Genomic DNA, 19193 nt, shown 5'->3' on the forward strand with positions numbered 1-19193 from the left:
GACTCTCGGTCAATTTGTTTTGTGATGGCGTCGGGGGAATTAATTCTTAAATCGTGTAAAGATGACTAAACAACGTTACCCATTTACTTGAAAAAGAAAACATGTCAATGAATGTATTATTATTATTACTAATAGAACAGTAAACATAACATTACATGGACGCAGGTTGAATTTTTATGACAAATTATGTTTTGTTCTGCACGCGTCGTTTGCACAATCTTCGCGTCGCGTAGTCACGATCGTTTTAGACCGTGCCCCGGCTGAAGTATATCCTTAAGATTCTAGAAAATGTTCTAAGGGTTCCCTGCCAAACCGAAAAAGTTGGGAATCACCGATTTATGTACTCGGATCTGTCTCCCTCCCCTAGGCTTCTCAATTATTAGCAAACACGACGTTTTGAAAGTAGTCCAATGCAAAACTAATCAACTCGCAGCGCTGGCAAATTACTGTCCAAGCTCGTAGTATCCGGTTCAGCAATCGTCGAATTAATTGTTATTGTATACGAGAAAAATATTTTGCTAGCTAGGTACTTAATCTGGAGATACAGCAGTTGTTCGAGTATCTACCAAGGGAGGCGCGCACGCAAGAGGGAGGGGTGTTTTCGGATCCGGAAACGCCCCCCCCAGAAATGGAAAACAATATAAATTATCCAGCTTAATGAAATATTACTTTTTCATCTTATTAGTTATCAGAGCGTCATGATTGTGGATAATAACCTGAATGATTTGGCTGTCAGACTGCCTTCTGAGCATTTTGGCACAACTCCTCTCGGCATTGTACAAGACATCACGGACGACACAAACGGACACTGATAAAAATGATACAAATAATATTATTATGACTGTTAAGTCACGCGCATTTCGGGGGGTTAGTGTCAGAAGGGTGTAACTACAAAATAGCTGTTTTCAATGTGAATATGCCACTATATTCAATTTTATAAAAACTTGGTTCCAGCTTCTTCTGGTGATTTTCCAGTGGAAAGTGACATGGAAGGCGACGATTAAATTTAATGACAGTATCAAGAATTACGTAATTCTCAAATTATGTATATACACATAATATTTCTCATTGGCTCATTTGGTATTTATGTTAATGTCAGAAGTATGTAAGAGTGCCATTTTATTTTATTCTTTAATTTTATCCCATAATATAAAACTTTTTGTTTTTGTTAATTATAGTAAACTGTTGTTAACTCCATATAGTATATTTTATATCTAACAAAAAAGTCAATATAATTAATTATATTGTCAAATTTATATCTGCTGAAACTTAAAAATAAATTGTTTTCTCGATTAAGTATCTCAAAACTGTGTTTTTGTAGTTATACCCTTCTGACACTAAACCCCGATTTGATAACCACTTGCGGATTCGACAAACTCGTAGGTGAACACCCGTAGTTATACCTGCAGGTCAGCTGTTTACAGCTAGATTCAAAGTGCGGAGTATCCGAGTATGGGGAATGTACTAAGCTGAGTAGTAAATGTGAAAGTCAGTGGAACATGCTAGATATAGAACGCCTGAGGATATACCAATAAGGCGGGCAAGAGAATACCTGGACGGAATACCTGGACGGCTGGACTGCGTCACACGAGATTTAAGAATGCTCAGTTAAAGCAACTGGGGAGTGTCGGCACTGGATCGTCCAGGATGGAGGAAGTTTTTGAAGGAGGTCAAGACCCGCCAAGGGCTTTAGTGCCATAAATGATAATGGTGATGGTAATGAGTTACCAAGTGACATTTTTAAAATTCAGTCGATTGAAAAAAATGTAAAAAAAATCAACGATTTTATTTTACAAAAAATAGATTAATGGCCTACAAAGTTTACTGTATTGTTTTAATCTCACAAGAATCTTTTTTAAAAAATCACGCAAATGTGACCTTCAATTCAATATATTATTATTTTTATACTATTATCAGTAGATCTGCTGAAATTTAAATGGACTCGCTGTTATTTTCATAGCTCATTACGCGGTAACAATTTAACTAACAAAGTTATTGATTGTAGAACACGAAAAATATGAAATGTACAAAATCGCCAACCAAATTACAAATAATTACATATGATAAAAAGAACTTTTTGTATACCACGTTTTTAAATTTTCTGTTGAATCTTATAAACTTGACAATTCTGTTTTAATAAAAAAAAATATTGTTCTTGATAGAAATACCTACTGAATAAATATTATAGAATATTGAGATGTCATTTTGACATTTCATATTGATTTCCATAGTAACGCACGTATATATTAATAATTAAGTTGCTAGGACCCCCTTAGCAACCAACAATAATAACTTTCCATACAAAACAGAATTAACTGATAACCAACCAACCAATAATAGTGAGTAGTAAATATTACTTTTAACGATTTTTTTCCAAAACAAAACAGAATTAACTGAAAATGAATTCAATTCTGCTTAAAAATGGCTAAAAGTATTAAAAGAATGCACTGTCGTCGTGTTCTGATATATTCTAAAAGTTTCAAATGTCTAGCTAGTCGGGAAGTTAGTTAAAAATCGATTGCAATATTTGTACTGGATAAACAACCACCGGACAAATAAGAATACGAGTTAATAAAAACGTCGTAAAAATACGACACTTTCTGATATTAGAGAATAAATTGTCGTATAAACGTACTTTGTATGCAGGTGGCATAAGAAGCGACATTTTTTTTTAAGTTATACTTTTTTAGACACGTTTGGAAAATCAGATCAGAGTGTATTTTTGGCGTGTGGCATGTAACACATAATTTATTTTTTCACATGAAAAAAATCGCACTCGATTGGATTTGACCCACGATTGTTCGGTCATCAGCCGAACGCACTGCCTTTACGCCACAGTATGATAATGCAATCGTGACGATTATACAGTATAATATAATAGTTTATTTCGTTGCATAGGCAGCGAATTTATTATTATATGTATGAAGAATTGTTCCGTTTCCTAGGAAACGAATTTATTATTGTTGGCCAAAATAAAATAAAAACGACGAGAAATAAACCAGCGGCACTCCAATTTGGAATGGTGGCATATAATATTATAAACATAAATCGGGAAATATCCTCTACTATTTTAATATAATATATGAGAGAAGAGACAAGTAAAACCGTACTAATTAATCAACAAAAGTTTGTTTATAGCCATGATTCAAGACCAGGAGTATGTCGTTAAATGTGTATACAAATCAATTAAGAGATCCAATAAAATAAACAACATAACATAAATAATATATTCAAGTATTTCCTAGTAAGCAACATAATTCAGAGCAACAATGTATTCGTATGTAAAATCCCAGACTATAGTGTACTCATTGTACCTGTTAGGGAAGGCCAATAGTTAGCACGTTGTTACACTATAAATTACAAAACATAATATATCAATATGTCACGTTTTTATATATAGCCGTCAGTAGTTTAAAACGGTGTTTCCTAAATAACTTCAGTTACAGAACCCTTTTAGTTAGTCGCACATCTAAAAGTTCGTCCGACTGTACTGTGTGGTAACCAAAGGGCACTAAACGATCACAGGGGCGACCTATAACCTGCTGGATATATGAACTCAGTTCAAAAGAACAAAGATCAGTTGATATACGTGGCAGCGAAGAACTGTTGACCTTCATCCAGATCGACTCCGGCTTGCGACGATAGTGACCAGTGACGTCCCTAGACAAAATGCCGCCCCTAGGCAGCGCCAAAATGCCGCCACATTTTTTACAAAATATTTTTATCATCCTTTCATGACTTCAATATCTAATAAATGTGTTATATAGATACATTACTAACAAGATATATCCCACTATATACCTATACCACTATATATACCACTAAATTTAATTTTAATGCAATCTCTGCTTCAATCGACTATATTGCGAGTCCACGGTTTCAGATACATTTAAAAATACACCTGACAACTTCCAAAACTAGCGAAGGACTGGCAAACATTTTACACAAAATTAAGTAAGTATTTAGGTACTTACTACCTACCTACACCTAATTCAAATATAATTCGCAAATCTACACGTGTCATTGCTGTTCACTAAGGACGTGACGTCCAAGGACAACAGAAGTAAACTAGACATTGCGAACTCGGCAAAAATTATAGTCATATTAAAACTTTTATGGTAATTGTCCAACCAGTGAGTTGAATTTTTAATGGAAATTTTCCGTTTCAACTAAGCTTAGGTACAGTTATTTTTATATACCGAATGATTCTCCTCGATTTGCCGCCCTTCGTGTAACTGCCGCCCCCAAGCGACGCTCAATCTGCCTACCCCCACGGGAGGTCACTGATAGTGACGACTCGCTAAACCGTTTGCGAAACGCCGGTTTAAAATGAAATATGTAGCGGATCACGGCATAGCCGTTTGATATCAGCACTTCACCAATTATATCATCCATACTTACCTACATGTATTATATTAAATGTCCACTTTGCATATCAGTTATACCTATATGTAAATACGGAAATCGTAGATTATTGATGTTATATTTGTACTTTCATATACTTATTGGCTGATATCAATATTATCATATCTATTGCACTGTTTCACAGAGTACCATATCCACATATATTATGTATAGACTATAGGCCATACGGATATTATAATAAACATTTTGTATTACAACAAAACAACTCACCCGACTCCCAGCTGGGAACTCAGAAAACAGGATGTTATATTTTAGAGGAAAGTCCTGGGCTCAGTTCCGAAGGGTGGAGGTAGGCTGATAAGATCCGCCATAAATAGTGCACAATAAACTTTGTCAGTCATACGTATTTGTTTTCATTGAATTAAGACTATCATTATTTATAGATAGTTCTTAAAATTCAAGTAAACGCCTGGAAAACCAAGCCATAAAGGCGGCACTTTGCCTAGGGACGTCACTGCATTGGTCAATATTTCTTTGAAAACCAAAACGGTGAATGATTGACAGCTTTTTGGTGCTCCAAATGGATGAACATGGAATGGACAATACACGATTTAAATTGGACTGCACTACAACACACACCACGCGACAAACAATGGAAGTTTTGAAAAAATTATACCCTGGTCGTTAGATTTTATGTTTTCGCGATATATATTAGCCGATTTAGCAGCTATCGATCGATTCGATGAAATTATCGACATTTTAGATCAGTGTTTCTAAACCGGTGGTCCGTAAAAAAATTCTGGTGGTCTGCGAATTTTTGGCGTCCAAATGCAAACGCTTCGTCTCTACGAAACAACACTGAAGTAAGGAATATGAAAATAAGCAATAAATAGCAGCAGATTTCACATTACATTTTTTAAACCGTTTCTCGAAATTCCAGAATTTCTTTTATTATGTATCTGTACTTACTTACTTACTTACTGATTTCTGATTATTTTAATTACAAATACAATTTACATATAATAAGTATTTTGTAAGTAGGAATATGTTATTATGTTTTTCATTTATTACCTTTTTATCCGCCCGAGAAACGCAACTACATAAATAAGATTTTTTTATTTCTGTGTTAGCGGTCCACAAAACGTTTCTCATATTCTCAGTGATCCGCAGATGTGAAAAGGTTGAGAAACACTTTAGATGATGATCATAAAATTCGTACTACATTAATGAGGTTTGATTTTTTCGCTGTGCTAATGGAGACGTTCTTACAAACGAGAAACGTACCTACATTGCCCACCGTCAGTTTGGGCAAGCCCGATATAGGTACACAAAATCTCATTGGCTGAAAATGACTCCATACTAATCAGTCAATACCTCATTGGCTGCATACAGTTTAATACCAATACGTCGACCAATGAATGACTGGCTTTTCAAACTGTGTATGTATCAAATCTAGAGGCCAATATAATAAATCAATTCCGGTCAAATCGGGAAGTGTGGTAAGCGCAATTAGAGGTAAGTTTAATGGATGTTGAGTTAATTAAATAAGTGTTGTTTATTTTATTTTAATTTGTTCAATAATAACCATCACGCGAATATGTAATCAAGAAAAACGTTCAAAATTCATCAATGTTAAATAGGTCAGATGAAAACCTTGAATATTTTTTGTGTTCAATTACAAAAAAGTGGCAAATTGCACGCATTTCACAAGCTATAAGAGGAACCGGAGGAACCCGTTCGAGAAACAATCATCTTCTTTTGGTCCCGTCATCTACTGAAGGTTAGCAGCGACCGTATTGCAGTTCCATAATATATAATATGATCATAATCACAAACTAAAATGTCAACGAATGTTTCCTCATTACATCCGAGATCTCGCTATTTCCGTGATCGTAAGGCGTAAAACCCAATTAACGCAGCAAGTGGGGCTCTCGCGCAAAATTTCACAAGTGGCGCGTAAATCATCGAAAATACAACGTAATCAAATACGCCAGCGCACACTGGATTTTACGACGCATTGTGCCCGCCTGCCCCATGAGTCATCGTTTTTTGGCTTCTCAGCGATACGAATTAACGAAAATACAACGTAGTCCATTCATTGAACACGGCTAGCAAAATCACGCTCCTGGCAGCGTCGTCGATAGACGGGCGAGAAGCCATTATTTAATAACAGTGAACTCTTTGTTTCTTTGTTTAGTTATTGTGTGTCCGATATTTCGCTGGTATAATAATGTCATCGTGAATATTAATTACAAGCCCCGAGAAATTTTATAATATTTTTATTGCTTTGTTATGAGAGACGCTGATAATAATAATTATTTTGTGCTCCTTGAGCCCCTTGTTACATAGGTGAAGGGTAATGCGCGGGTGGGAGGGGGCCTACTTCGTAGAGAGCGCACCGAGCGCCGCGTTGGTGGGCTTTATGCCTAATAACCAAGTTTGACTGTATAATAATATTATAATATTAAGTATCAATTTTTACGCAAGAATATAGAAGAACTGTTATTGTAATGTTAGTAGAGTTCAGTTTTAAGTACAGACGTACACTAAATATTTATAAGAAAAATAAATGGCGTTTGGGAAGAAAAAAAGTCACAATGACATATTATTACACAAATGAACTGTGATTATGTATGACGAGCATGGCCCCCACAAGGTGGGGGGCCGACAGGGCTCCAGCTTAGGGCCCAGTGTGGCGGTACGAGCAGTTAAGTGAGATAAAAACACTTTAAAATTACACATATTATGTAGAATGGTGACAGATTCTTCTGGCAGTGCAGGCGACTCATTTATTTGTTGGTTCGTTGCTTTCAAACGATATCCAAGGTGATTTTTATCGTGGCCACAATGCCAGAAGAATCTGTCATTCAATATATTAAAATATTATTACCTGTTTATCTAATGCAATCGACTAAAGCATGTGGTCGATGAAGGTCTCTCCAATCTCCATGCATAAACACAGGTCACCCACTTTCATAAGAAGCACATGAACATTTTACTTCGCACGACTTTTTAAAATGATAAATAAAATGATTATTAATAAAATTTTCTTCGCTGCGGTCTCCCATTCGGAGATTAGCGATAATTTTTCGTTTTAAATATTTTTTTTAATTAGAGCAATAATTTCACGACACCCATCATTGATTATTTGTTAGGTATTTATTTAAAACTAATTTATTTTTTTATAATTAAAATCACAGCGCTGTGTTTGATATCTGAAAATAACCAAGTAAATCCATTGTTATTAGGAAATTAACAAAATGACGATTGTATTATACATTTAATTTAATAAAACGCATTCTTTTTAAGTAGGTACCGGTTTCGTCCGCCTCAGAGGGACATTTTCAACTGTATTCAGTCCTCCTCCGAGGGGTCTAGGACGATTTGACGCCGTGTCAACTGGGCGCCACGCAATTCGTAAATAGACGTTATGTACTTATAGGTAGCTTTAAAAAAATATTTAATACTATTATTATTTATACCTATTTAAATTATTATATTTTGATTTAATAGTTGGTGAGAATTTAAATGTGCACACGTAAATAACGATTTAATCGTGCATATGTTTAAGTTCCAATGAAAAAAGAGTTCTTCATTTATATATAAAGCCTTAGGCATGGTAATTCTCAATCCGCAATAAAAAAAAACATTATGTTAAGAATAAAATGAATTAAAACTACTAAGTAGTAGATAGAAACTGGTTTAAATTCCTCGTCTACGTTCTGTATACGTGTCTACGACAGAGAGGCGTCCAATTGTCCCATTCCCTCCTCTGAGGCGGACGAAACAGGTACAGATTTATTTATTAAAAGTGCAATAAGCAGGTACGTACTAAAAAAATGCGTTTTATTAAATTAAATCAATAATACAATGCATATTATGTGGTTCCAACAAGATGGTGCAACATGCCATAGAGCTCGTGACACAATCAAATTATTCCGAGAAAAAAACAGTATATTATATAATACCACTTATTTGATAACACTATAGGTATATGGACATTCTAATTGCTTTAGTGTTTGTAAATTTTGTCATCTGCAATTTGTATTCGTAGTTCAATGATTGATAAGGTTTAGTGTGCACCATTTATGCCTTATCTAAACAAACAGCCTACATCCACTCTTCACCACTGCTTCATGGTGCCTGAAGATGCCTACAGGCGAAACCCTGCCCTCATCAAAACGAATCAAATAAAAAAGTACAAAACTAAATGAACGGTTTTATCCAGGGTCACATCTCACAACTACTATATGACGTACCTACCTAATCGTAATTTAGGTACATTCAATTTGCGAGAAATACGTAAGTCTCTTTGTGAGATTTTAGTACAATTTATTAATTAAGGCTATACTTCAGCTGAGGCATGGTCTAAAAAGATCGTGACTAGGCGATGCGCGGACTATGCAAATGACGCGACCCGAACGAAATATAATTTGTCATAAAAATTCAACATGCGTCCATTTCATTATATGTTATTGTTGTATTAGTAATAATAATAGTATATTCATTGACATGTTTTATTTTTCAAGTACATATGTAACGTTTTTTAGTCATCTTTCCACGGTTTAAGTATATATTCCTCCGACGCCATCACAAAACAAATTGACGTGCTCACACCTCGACCGTCGGTCTCCGATTGGCGACGAGTGAAAAATTTCGTCCCACCTACTGTTGAAAATTATTTGCGGTTTCACTTATGTACCTACGCTCTTGACACGTGTTTAAGTTTACTCAAGGTTTATCCCATATTTAACACGGTTACATGTAAATTGTACGTAAAACATTTCAACGTGGTACAGTTCGCCGTGAGCTTTCTTATCGGAAAGGGATGACCGTATACTATACTGTCTCCAATAATTGTATTACATTCAATATGAACATTAATTTTATTTTCATAGCTGATTTTGTTTGAATGAATGAATGAATTCAAGAATCAAAACCTAACCTCACCTCACCCAACAAATAATCCAGTATATCGGCTTTTTTCAACATTTGTTTGCTGCTTGCTTCCTATAATGTGTAAACCGACAAGAACCGTGTTTTATTTAGACATGAATTTAATGTCAGTAGGTACTATACGACCCAAAGAGGTTGGACGCTCTTTAATATAGGTACGATAATTTAATATATTTCCGATACAACATTTTACGGTGAAGTGCGGTACACTTATGTATGCTCTTAAATGACGGGTTTGAACCGTTTCGAGGCCTATTTTAAGTTTTATGAGGAAAAAGAAAATCAAAGAAAATCGCCTCCGAAAATCACGAAAATAATCGAATAATCGTTGATCAAAAGAAATTCAAATATTTAGAAACCATAGACTGATTAATTTTATTGTTTTGGTGCATAGTAATGTGTCAAACAGATACAAAATGTATAGGCAACATTGTGATACAAAATTTTTGGCAGTCGTCTGACAGACCGGCACATGTAAGGTAAAATTAAACACAAAGGAAGGGTTATAAATATACCACTCGCAAATGGCGACTATCTCAGCGGTATTTTCCGATTGTAAAATCATACAACGAATGAGTCAAACGAGGCCAGAACGCACTCGACACAATGACAAAGTATAGTCACATGAACCACACTACAGTGGCGAAGGGTTGAGGTAGGCTGCTAAGATCCGCCATAAATTGTCCACACTAAACTTTGTCAGCTATACGTATTTGTTTTCATTAAAATAAAATACCACGGTGAAATGTTTTACGTGTAACCGTGTTAAATATGGGATAAACCTTGGAAAAAAAAAACAACTTAAACACGTGTTAAGGCTATACTTCAGCTGGGGCACAGTCTAAAACGATCGTGACTACGCGACGCGAAGATTATGCTAATGACGCGTGCAGAACAAAACATAATTTGTCATAAAAAGTCAACATGCGTCCAATTAATGTTATGTGTATTGTTCTATTACTAATATTAATAATATATTCATTGACATGTTTTCTTTTTCAAGTAAATGGGTAACGTTTTTTAGTCATCTTCACACGATTTAAGAATTAATTCCCACGACAAAACAAATTGACGTGTTCACAGCTCGACTTTCGCTCTCCGATTGCCAGCCAGTCCGAAATGTCGTCGCACCTATAGTTGAAAATTATTTGCCGTTTCACTGAAAGAATATGCTTGCTATTTTCAATATGTAATGATGATATTTTTTACAATTACACATAGCCTACCTCCCCCAACAGACACTATTCGCCACTAGTATAGGTACTATATATACAATTATATTTTTGATATCAATTTTGAACTGTACACAAGCTGTATTATCTATAATAATATATACGTATAACTGATAAAACTTTGTACAGCTGTAAAAAGAGATAATTGATAATATTATAATATACTCAGGAAAGTCCTTATTATTATAAAATATGTATATTATTCATTATCAGAATCTAAACTCTAGGGCATCATTTAACCCCTGTATATGTTCCAGATTCTTGGAGAAAAACAGCATCTCTGAAGAAATCATGATTGAACAATGAATAATATAATCAGAGCAAGAGAAGACTTGGACGGCCGAAATTGAGATGGTGATTTAAAAATGCTCGGTTAAAGCAACTGGTGAATGTCGGCGCTGGATCACCCAGGATGGAGGAAGTTTGTGAAGGAGGCCAAGGCCCGCCAAGGATTGCAATGCCATAAATAACGATGATGATAGAATCAGAGCTAGAAATAATACTGGAACCTAACAATGAGGTTTGCTTTATTATTTTAGAACCGGGAACAGAATCATTGATTCAGAATCTTTAAAACCCTGACAGGAACCGAGACCCCTTAAAAATATCATGGTTACAATTGTCACTAATATAATAATATATTATAATATAATGTAATGCTAGCCACCAGTGGGTCTATTCTATACTTATAGACCGCTAAAGTGATGAAGTGATTAATATTATCAAACTTAGGGTAGGTTTGTATCAAAGTATTAGCACTTATTGTAATAATTGCAATAAGTTGGTTGTAATTGTTGCAAGTGGTATATTTTAACAGCAGCGTACCCTAAGTTTGATAATATTTATCACTTTAGCGGTCGATAAGTATAGAATAGACCCACGAACAACTCCCTACGGAAGCAAATTTGAAGTGGTGTGAGATTTGCTATTTGCTAATGAAAAATAAAATAGAGGAAATGTTCAGTTAATAAAAATGAAACAATGCTATATTATGTTAATCGTTAATAACGTTTCGCTTGCCCACTTCATACGCATTTTTGTTAAACGGGTATTCTTAGTGCTCGTCCGTAGTCATTTGGCGGGTGCGGCGCGGCGGCGTCTTGCGAAACTCAAACGTATAACCGTGTGTATTATGCCCCAAAAAAGACACTGTCTACGAACATTTTACACACGGTTATACGTTTGAGTTTCGCAAGACGCCCCCGCGCCGCCCCCGCGCGTTCTTACTACTAACTCTAACTACGTTCTTGCACTTAGATCTATACTGGCATGGCATGCTACTATCACATGCCTGCAGGTATGTCCAATCACTTCGATATAATTTCATATATAGGTACTGTTGTAGTGCATTTTAATTTCGTTTAAACAGCTTGTTTACTTTGCCCACTCCACATGCAATTTCGTTAGCAATAATTGTTACTTATATCTAACTAAGCTCGGAACAAATTGAATGGAAAATTATCATAAGTAGACAGAGAAAATATTTTTACGTAACAAAACAAAAACAAAACTTGTGATAACCTAGATTCTTCGACTAGCTCTTAATTATCTTGTTAAATTACACACGTAAGAAAACGGGCCGCTTATTGAAGCGCCGTTGGTTTATTTCTATACACTTCAACTTATATTACTAAATTATATAATGGTTTCTCGTTGTTTTTATTTTTTAAGTACCAAATGTCACTCTGACGTTTAATAGTTTGTTTACGTAAGGAGTTGCAAACGGCCGACAATAATAAATTCGCTGCCCAGGCAACGGAACAATTCTAAACTATAATATTATACTGTATAATCGTCACGATTGCAGTATCATACTGTGGCGTAAAGGTAGTGCGTTCGGCTGATAACCGAACAATCGGTGGTTCGAATCCAATCGAGTGCGTTTTTTTTCTGTGAAACAATATTTTATGTGTTACATGTCACACGCCAAAAATACATTCTGATCTGATTTCCCAAACGCGCCTAAAGAAGTATAACTTCAATAATTGTCATATAAAAATGTTTGTATGCAATTGACAGAAGATGGGTTACGTACTCCTTTGTTCTTTGATTTTTTTTTTGTAATCTTCTATAAAATGATTGGATAGTATGCAAATGACAGTAAATGGAGCGTTAATACTGCCTTGTCATTATCCAATTAAAAAATTAAACTTAGCCGCAGCGCAGTAATTAGTATATCTATGCACAATAATTAACAAAATGTTACGTTTTGTTTGACTTTATAAACTTATTATTACAAACACACCTTTAAAAACACTCACAGAACTTTCAATTTACGACAGAAAACATTCAAAATATTTTTAAGTATAGTATTTTTTAGAGTAATTTCAGCACACAAAGTAAGTACCTTACTGTCTTGATATTAATTTAGATTTTTAAATTAAACTCTACCGCATACTAATTAGTATAATATAACACACTCACGATAAACGCGTGACGCCAAACCGATTGGCTGTCACTTACTGACAGAATTTGACTCATTGCCCCGACGACAGTTTATTATACGATACCTACTTAATTCAGACAATCTGTTTTATCTATTCTGACGGGCCGTATTGGATAGATTATTATTATTTATTATATAATATTAACAATTGAATGCAGTCATTGCCGACTCAAGTAGAAAGCCGATACATTCACAACGACTGGTCCAACTTTTTCCGCCCCTCCCATTGTTGTCTAAGGATGACCTGCCATTGTTCTATAGAGTGCTCTTACTGACGCGTATGTCGTGTTCACACAGGGAATGGTTTGATTTGAATAGATAAGTTCATGGGGTTGACAGGGCTCTAGCCTGGGGGCCCGGGCTCAGGAAGGGCTCGGCGTGACGAGCCGACCATACCGAGATAAACACAGATGAAAAATTTGCTCCAATGGTGAAAAAAGTCGCCTGCAGCGCTATTTTCCTTTGATGGTATAAATAATTAAGACTATTTGGTTGTACGATGCATTTTTTTTACTGTGTGCCGATACTCAACAACTCCATAATTCAAATGGATGTAAGTACATATTCACCCACGATAGCCGCGTGACTTAAGCGCCGGTCTATAGTGTCGAGGGTCCCAGGTTCGAATCCTGGGTCTGGGAAGTACACGTATTGTTTTTCAATTCGTGTATGAGACAGAGTATGGACCTGATAGGTTGAGCAAGTGGCTGACATCCATTTCTCGTAAAAATAAAATCTGTTAATACAAACCTCCACTCTGTGGGGGCCCATATGATCCTATTAGGATCGGACATGGTCGAAAGAAAGTACATATTAAAAATATAAAAAATGCTAAAAATACACCATTAAATTTGGATAACGCTACTGCAGCGCGTCACACTGACTTTACCATTAGCGATAGATAGGGGGGCCCACCAAACATCCTAGCCTGGGGGCCCGCTTCAGGATGTGGGGGCTATGGATAAGTTACATGATAAATAATACACTAGCATTAACACACCTTCTACAAATGTAATACATAGATCAATGCTACACATTTTTTGGAAATCGATATTACCACCGGTTTTTGTGTGAAGGAATAGTCTGACTTTGACAGCTGATGAATAACAGTAATGTATATTATTTATTAATAACACTGATAGTTGATATATTTGCTTTGAGATTTTTTTATAATTCAATTTGAAACGAGAAAGGGCGAATCAATATGTCAAGCAATCTGGAATCTGATTTTGACAGCTGAAAAGTGGACCACTCATTACTTGTGCAAAAAGTTATGCTTAGGCGCTATTAATCTAAAGATGGCGGTGATGCAGTAAATATAATATTATTAAATATTTCTGTAATTTTATTATGTACGTATTAGCTGTGGGGCACTGCACAGCGTTGCCAGCAGCGCTCGAAATGATCGGCAGCTCCTGTTCGTGAATTCCTCGAGATTATTGCTCCGTCTCTTGGAAAAATGATAAATTGCATTAGGATTCGTGAATATTTAAATATAATTTTTAAAGTTTACACGTGTTTAAGTTTATCCCATATGCTTCCACACTCGAGATCGGTTGCCTGTTACTCCACACCCGTTAGGTAGATATTTCGATTCCCATTAGTACTGGGTTCCCTGATTTAAACCATTTTTTGATATTTATTAAATCACACACCATGAAGTACGAATTGAGACTACCATAAAAAACTATTTGATGGGTGATTTGATAAGATTAGGAACATTTTGATTTTGACAGCGACGAAATGGGTCCATTCGGTTTTGGCGCAAAATATTGGTTGTGGCCTCGTGAATGTGATGGATCCAATGACATTAATATGGACGAAGCATCTGGAAAAAAAATGACACTCACTTTTTTGTCGGGTCTGCCGAATGGCATAATCTGTTCTAACGCCATTTACAATATTCCTATAAATTCCCGATGCTTTTTGTCGGTCTGCCGAATGGTTCGGTTCGAACGGGTTCGCTCAAATTAACATTGACACTAGAAACACCACTGTTCTAACGCCATTACAATAAAGGTGATATTGCTATAAATTCCCGATGCGTGATATCGCATAATGGAAATTGCGTGACGTCTACCTATACATGTGCGAATGTCGCTATGCGCAAATTTACTTGAGCTACTGTACTGAGTGCGTTGTCCATTAATAATGTCATTGGATAGGTCCGATTAAAACTGGGAGTGGTAGGTACGGGGCGGTTCGTTCGGAGGGATACAATATTATGTACGTGGCAGTAGCGAAGGGTGGAGGTAGGCCGTTAAGATCCGCCATAAATAGTGCACACTACACTTTCTTAGTCATACGTATTTGTTTTTTTGAACTAAGACTACAATTTACAGATGGTACTGGTTAGTTTTTAAAAATCAATTAAACCCTGCCTAAACCAAACCATAGTAGTTTTTGTATATTTTGGGCAATACGACAAAATTGTGCACACTTTTTCATTCACACTTATTTGTTTTTGTTGGATTAAGAATACATATTACACATATTGTTGGTTCATTTTTTTAAATTCATTAAGCCCTGATTAAACCAAACTATAATATATATAAATATTATTCTATCTATAAAATATTCAATGTTATGTATGATTTAATTGCATAATTTCAGATATTTTATAGAGAGACGAGTATTTTTTACTTGTATCTATTATGGTTTGGTTTCGCAGGGTTTATTGAATTTTAAAAACTAACCAACACCATCTATAATTTGTATTCTTATTTTAATAAAAACAAATACGTGTGACTGACAAAGTTTAGTATGTACCATTTATGGCGGATCTTAACAGCCTACCTCCACCCTTGGCCACTGGTCCGTGGTGTACCAATTCAGCCCTGCACTGGACGCATTTGAAATACAAAACAGCTACAAAAAAATGTCCGACAAAATACATGTCCGCTGCTTCCATGAATAATTTACCGAAGTTATATAACCACCTCTAAAGACTTCTCGAATGGAAATTAAAATTGACTCCGTAGCAATTATTTTTAACAAGGGGGGATTGGGGGCAACGTAAGACGCGGCTAATGGGCGACGGTGGCCTGACCAGTTCCAAGAATTGGTAATGAAGAAGACGTAGATCTTTATATTGGTAAAGTCAGTTCATTAAAATTATACTAAAAGCCTTGGGTCGTACGAGTGCAAACGTCAGGTCCTCGAAACGAAAAACAACAAAAAAATCGGTCTGTGTACTTATGTACGCGCGTTAGAAGTAGGTAACAAATCAAAAACAAAACTTGGGATAAAACCTAGATTCTTCGACTAGCTCTTAAAAATTGAGGCGTCTAATTACAAAAAGCGACAAGCCCACAATTCAATATTTTCGGTAAACAACGTTTTTATATTTCAAGCTTCAATTATTTGTTTTAACGTGAGATTATTTTTTCCGTTGTATTCTATGTCGAAATTAGAACTAAATGGCAATTCGTTTCAGCCGATAAACTCTTAAATGTAATAAATATAGGCAAAATAAAATTGAACGTAGCGCTATTTGTACCTCACTTTTTAATTTACTCCGCCTAAGGCACATATTTCCGTGGCACTGTCATGAGTTTACCAGATGCTACGGCATGGGAGACGCCCTTTTCAATATTGAACTCAATCAAGCTTTAAATAATATGAAACACGGACTTAGCGCTTTTTGTAATAAATCGAGACTTAAATAAATTTTTTTCGTAGGGTTATGTCGCGTTTTGGAATTTATAGATCAATACATATTGTGTAAAATTATACAAAGAATACGTGCGTATTTTTTTCTCGATTTTGACCGAATGTGGACTTATCGCTTTTTGGAATTGGACGCCTCAATTATCTTGTTAAATTACACACTCAAGAAAAAAGGCCGCTTATTGGAGCGCCGTTAGTTTAATTCTATACACTTTAACTTATATTACTAAATTATAAACTTAATTATTTCTCATTGTTTTTATTTTTAAAGTAACAACTGTCACTCTGACGTCTAATCGTTTGTTTACGTAAGGAATTGCAAATGGCCGACAATAATAAATTCGTTGCCTAGGCAAAGGAACAATAAAATTCTACTATCAAACTTGCGTTTGTATACAGCTGACTGATTCGCAGGTAACTTCATACTGTCGCGCACTTTCGTAACGGTGTGCGCGCGCAGCTCTCAATTTCACTATGTACCAAACGCCCCAATAGAAGTATAACTTCAAAAAAGTGAACGGAATATTTACTTACCGCGGCTTTATTAAAATATTTTTTTAATTCTAATATTACCATGAGGCACTTCTAAAAGATGGAACAGAGTGGAGCGGGCAATACAAATGGACACCAAATGACGCCGGAACACGACAATCAATTAATAGACGTTGAAACAAGTCGCAGGCTAGGTAAAACTTAAATTTGCCACATTATAAGGATGGTTTGATAGTAGGACAGGAAACCAGAAAGAGTGGGGCGATATCGAGCGAGGAAAGGCAATACGCGATCTAAACACTGTTGGCGATAGTGACTCACGACAATAAACAAATTAGCCACGTCTACCTCCCTTTATTTATAGTATAAAGTTTATACCATACAGTTAACGTGCAACCTAGTCTTACACGGTGTCTGGAATTTTGTTGGCCGTATCACAGTTCACCTTGAGATGTTGTATATGAAATACATGGCCGTATAGTATTGAGATAAAATTCGAGTGTAAATAAAACACACAAAAAATATGTAGGTAAGTAAAATATACCTAAATACAATCATCGTCGTACCTGCCTTGTGATACCTAATAATAACAGCGTTATTTTCAGATATTTGTAATCAATCTAATAAAATTGGAACATCACTGTCAACAATTCTCCACGTAATTTTTTGATCGAAATGCTATACGCCTAGCTAGGATTTTCGGTAAGACAGCTCTCAGTAAATTGTGCTACAGCGAAATGTAATACTTACAATTTATTTATATTGTAACTGTCTCCTCCGTGCATAGACAATTATTTTGTTAACCAGTTCGACTTGAAAGCCAATTAATTACTACAATTTTTGTTTTTAAACCTACTTTGCAGCGTTCATTTGCAAGTCCGTGCGTCATTTGCTGAAGGTCTATTGATTGCTGCAAAGGGCAGGTGACTGTGATATTGTGATAGTTGCTGTTAATTGACAACCGTAAAAATGCAAGCGCAGTTTAGGCCCCCTGGGTCGACAGCGTATCGCACGGCTTCTTGCAGTGTACTCCGCCACTAATACACTCAACCCGCTTGAATATGATCTTATAGTTGCAAAAGCATTCAGATATTTGCGTAAGGCACTGGGCTTCGATCCCGGTAAGGATCATAACATATTTATATGATTTTCTCAAAGCCTGGGTATCCATTTGTAATTGTTTCGCTTCTACAAGATACAGCAATACTGTTTCAATAGTTTCAATACACTACTGTCTTTTGGCATCATGGCTTGTTGTAGTGTTAAAAAGGATAATAATACATAATAAATTAAATACACTGAATTATTATCAAATTTTCACCAACAATGGGGTTGCGAAATTGATAGATTGTCCGGAATTAAAGCTAGTGTCCCCCGGTAAGTAGCTAGGTATGTTTTATTCGCAAAACCTATCTGAACAAGCTATACATCTACAAGTACATACACAGTATAGATAGGTACATTTAAAAAAACTACTTTGTTTCCCTGTCAGTGCATTCAGGGGAAACCCCGAAATCGGTGTCGTTCCCCGAATTGTAATAGAAACCAAAAAATATACACCTATATTATATTTAACATGATTATTAAATCACACATATTATTACATCATATCACAGTATTGAAAGTACACATTGGTTTATTACTTGGTATAGATCAGCCATAAATAATGCACACTAAACTTTGTCAGTCATATGACACATAATACGTATTTGTTTTCATTGAATTAAGAAAATTTATAAATGGTGTTGGTCTGTTTTTTAAATTAAAAAAAAAACCAAGCCATAATAGATAATAGTCAAAAAATACTCGTCTATGTATAAAATATCTAAAATTATGCAATTAAAATCACACATAACTTTGAATATTTTATAGATCGAATAATATTTTTCATCTAATATAGTTTGGTTTAGGCAGGGCTTAAGGCCATGCATTAGTTGAGGCACGGTCTAAAAAGATCGTTGCTAGGCGATGCGCGGACTGCGGGTCGCGGGTGCAAATGACACCTGTCAAACGAAATATTATTTTTCATATAA

At 35.5% G+C, this 19193-nt stretch overlaps 1 protein-coding gene across 4 annotated transcripts in view; it reads right to left on the reverse strand.

The window, feature by feature from the left end:
• hrm (solute carrier family 16 member hermes) overlaps positions 1–19193 on the reverse strand; it is a 71096-nt gene that overhangs the window by 47981 nt on the left and 3922 nt on the right. For 2 of the 4 annotated variants that reach the window (XM_085940540.1, XM_085940542.1), the window contains exon 2: positions 7256–7580. The gene's annotated coding sequence lies outside the window, so the exon portion shown is untranslated. Of the gene's footprint in view, positions 1–7255; positions 7581–12798; positions 13019–19193 lie in introns of those variants that run through there. The other 2 variants (XM_085940543.1, XM_085940541.1) reach the window with 2 other exon arrangements.

The sequence above is a fragment of the Rhyacophila brunnea genome, unplaced genomic scaffold (genome assembly GCF_057557595.1).
Source record: "Rhyacophila brunnea isolate RB1 unplaced genomic scaffold, BYU_Rbru_1.0 scaffold_13, whole genome shotgun sequence".
Classification (NCBI taxonomy): Eukaryota; Metazoa; Arthropoda; class Insecta; order Trichoptera; family Rhyacophilidae; genus Rhyacophila; species Rhyacophila brunnea.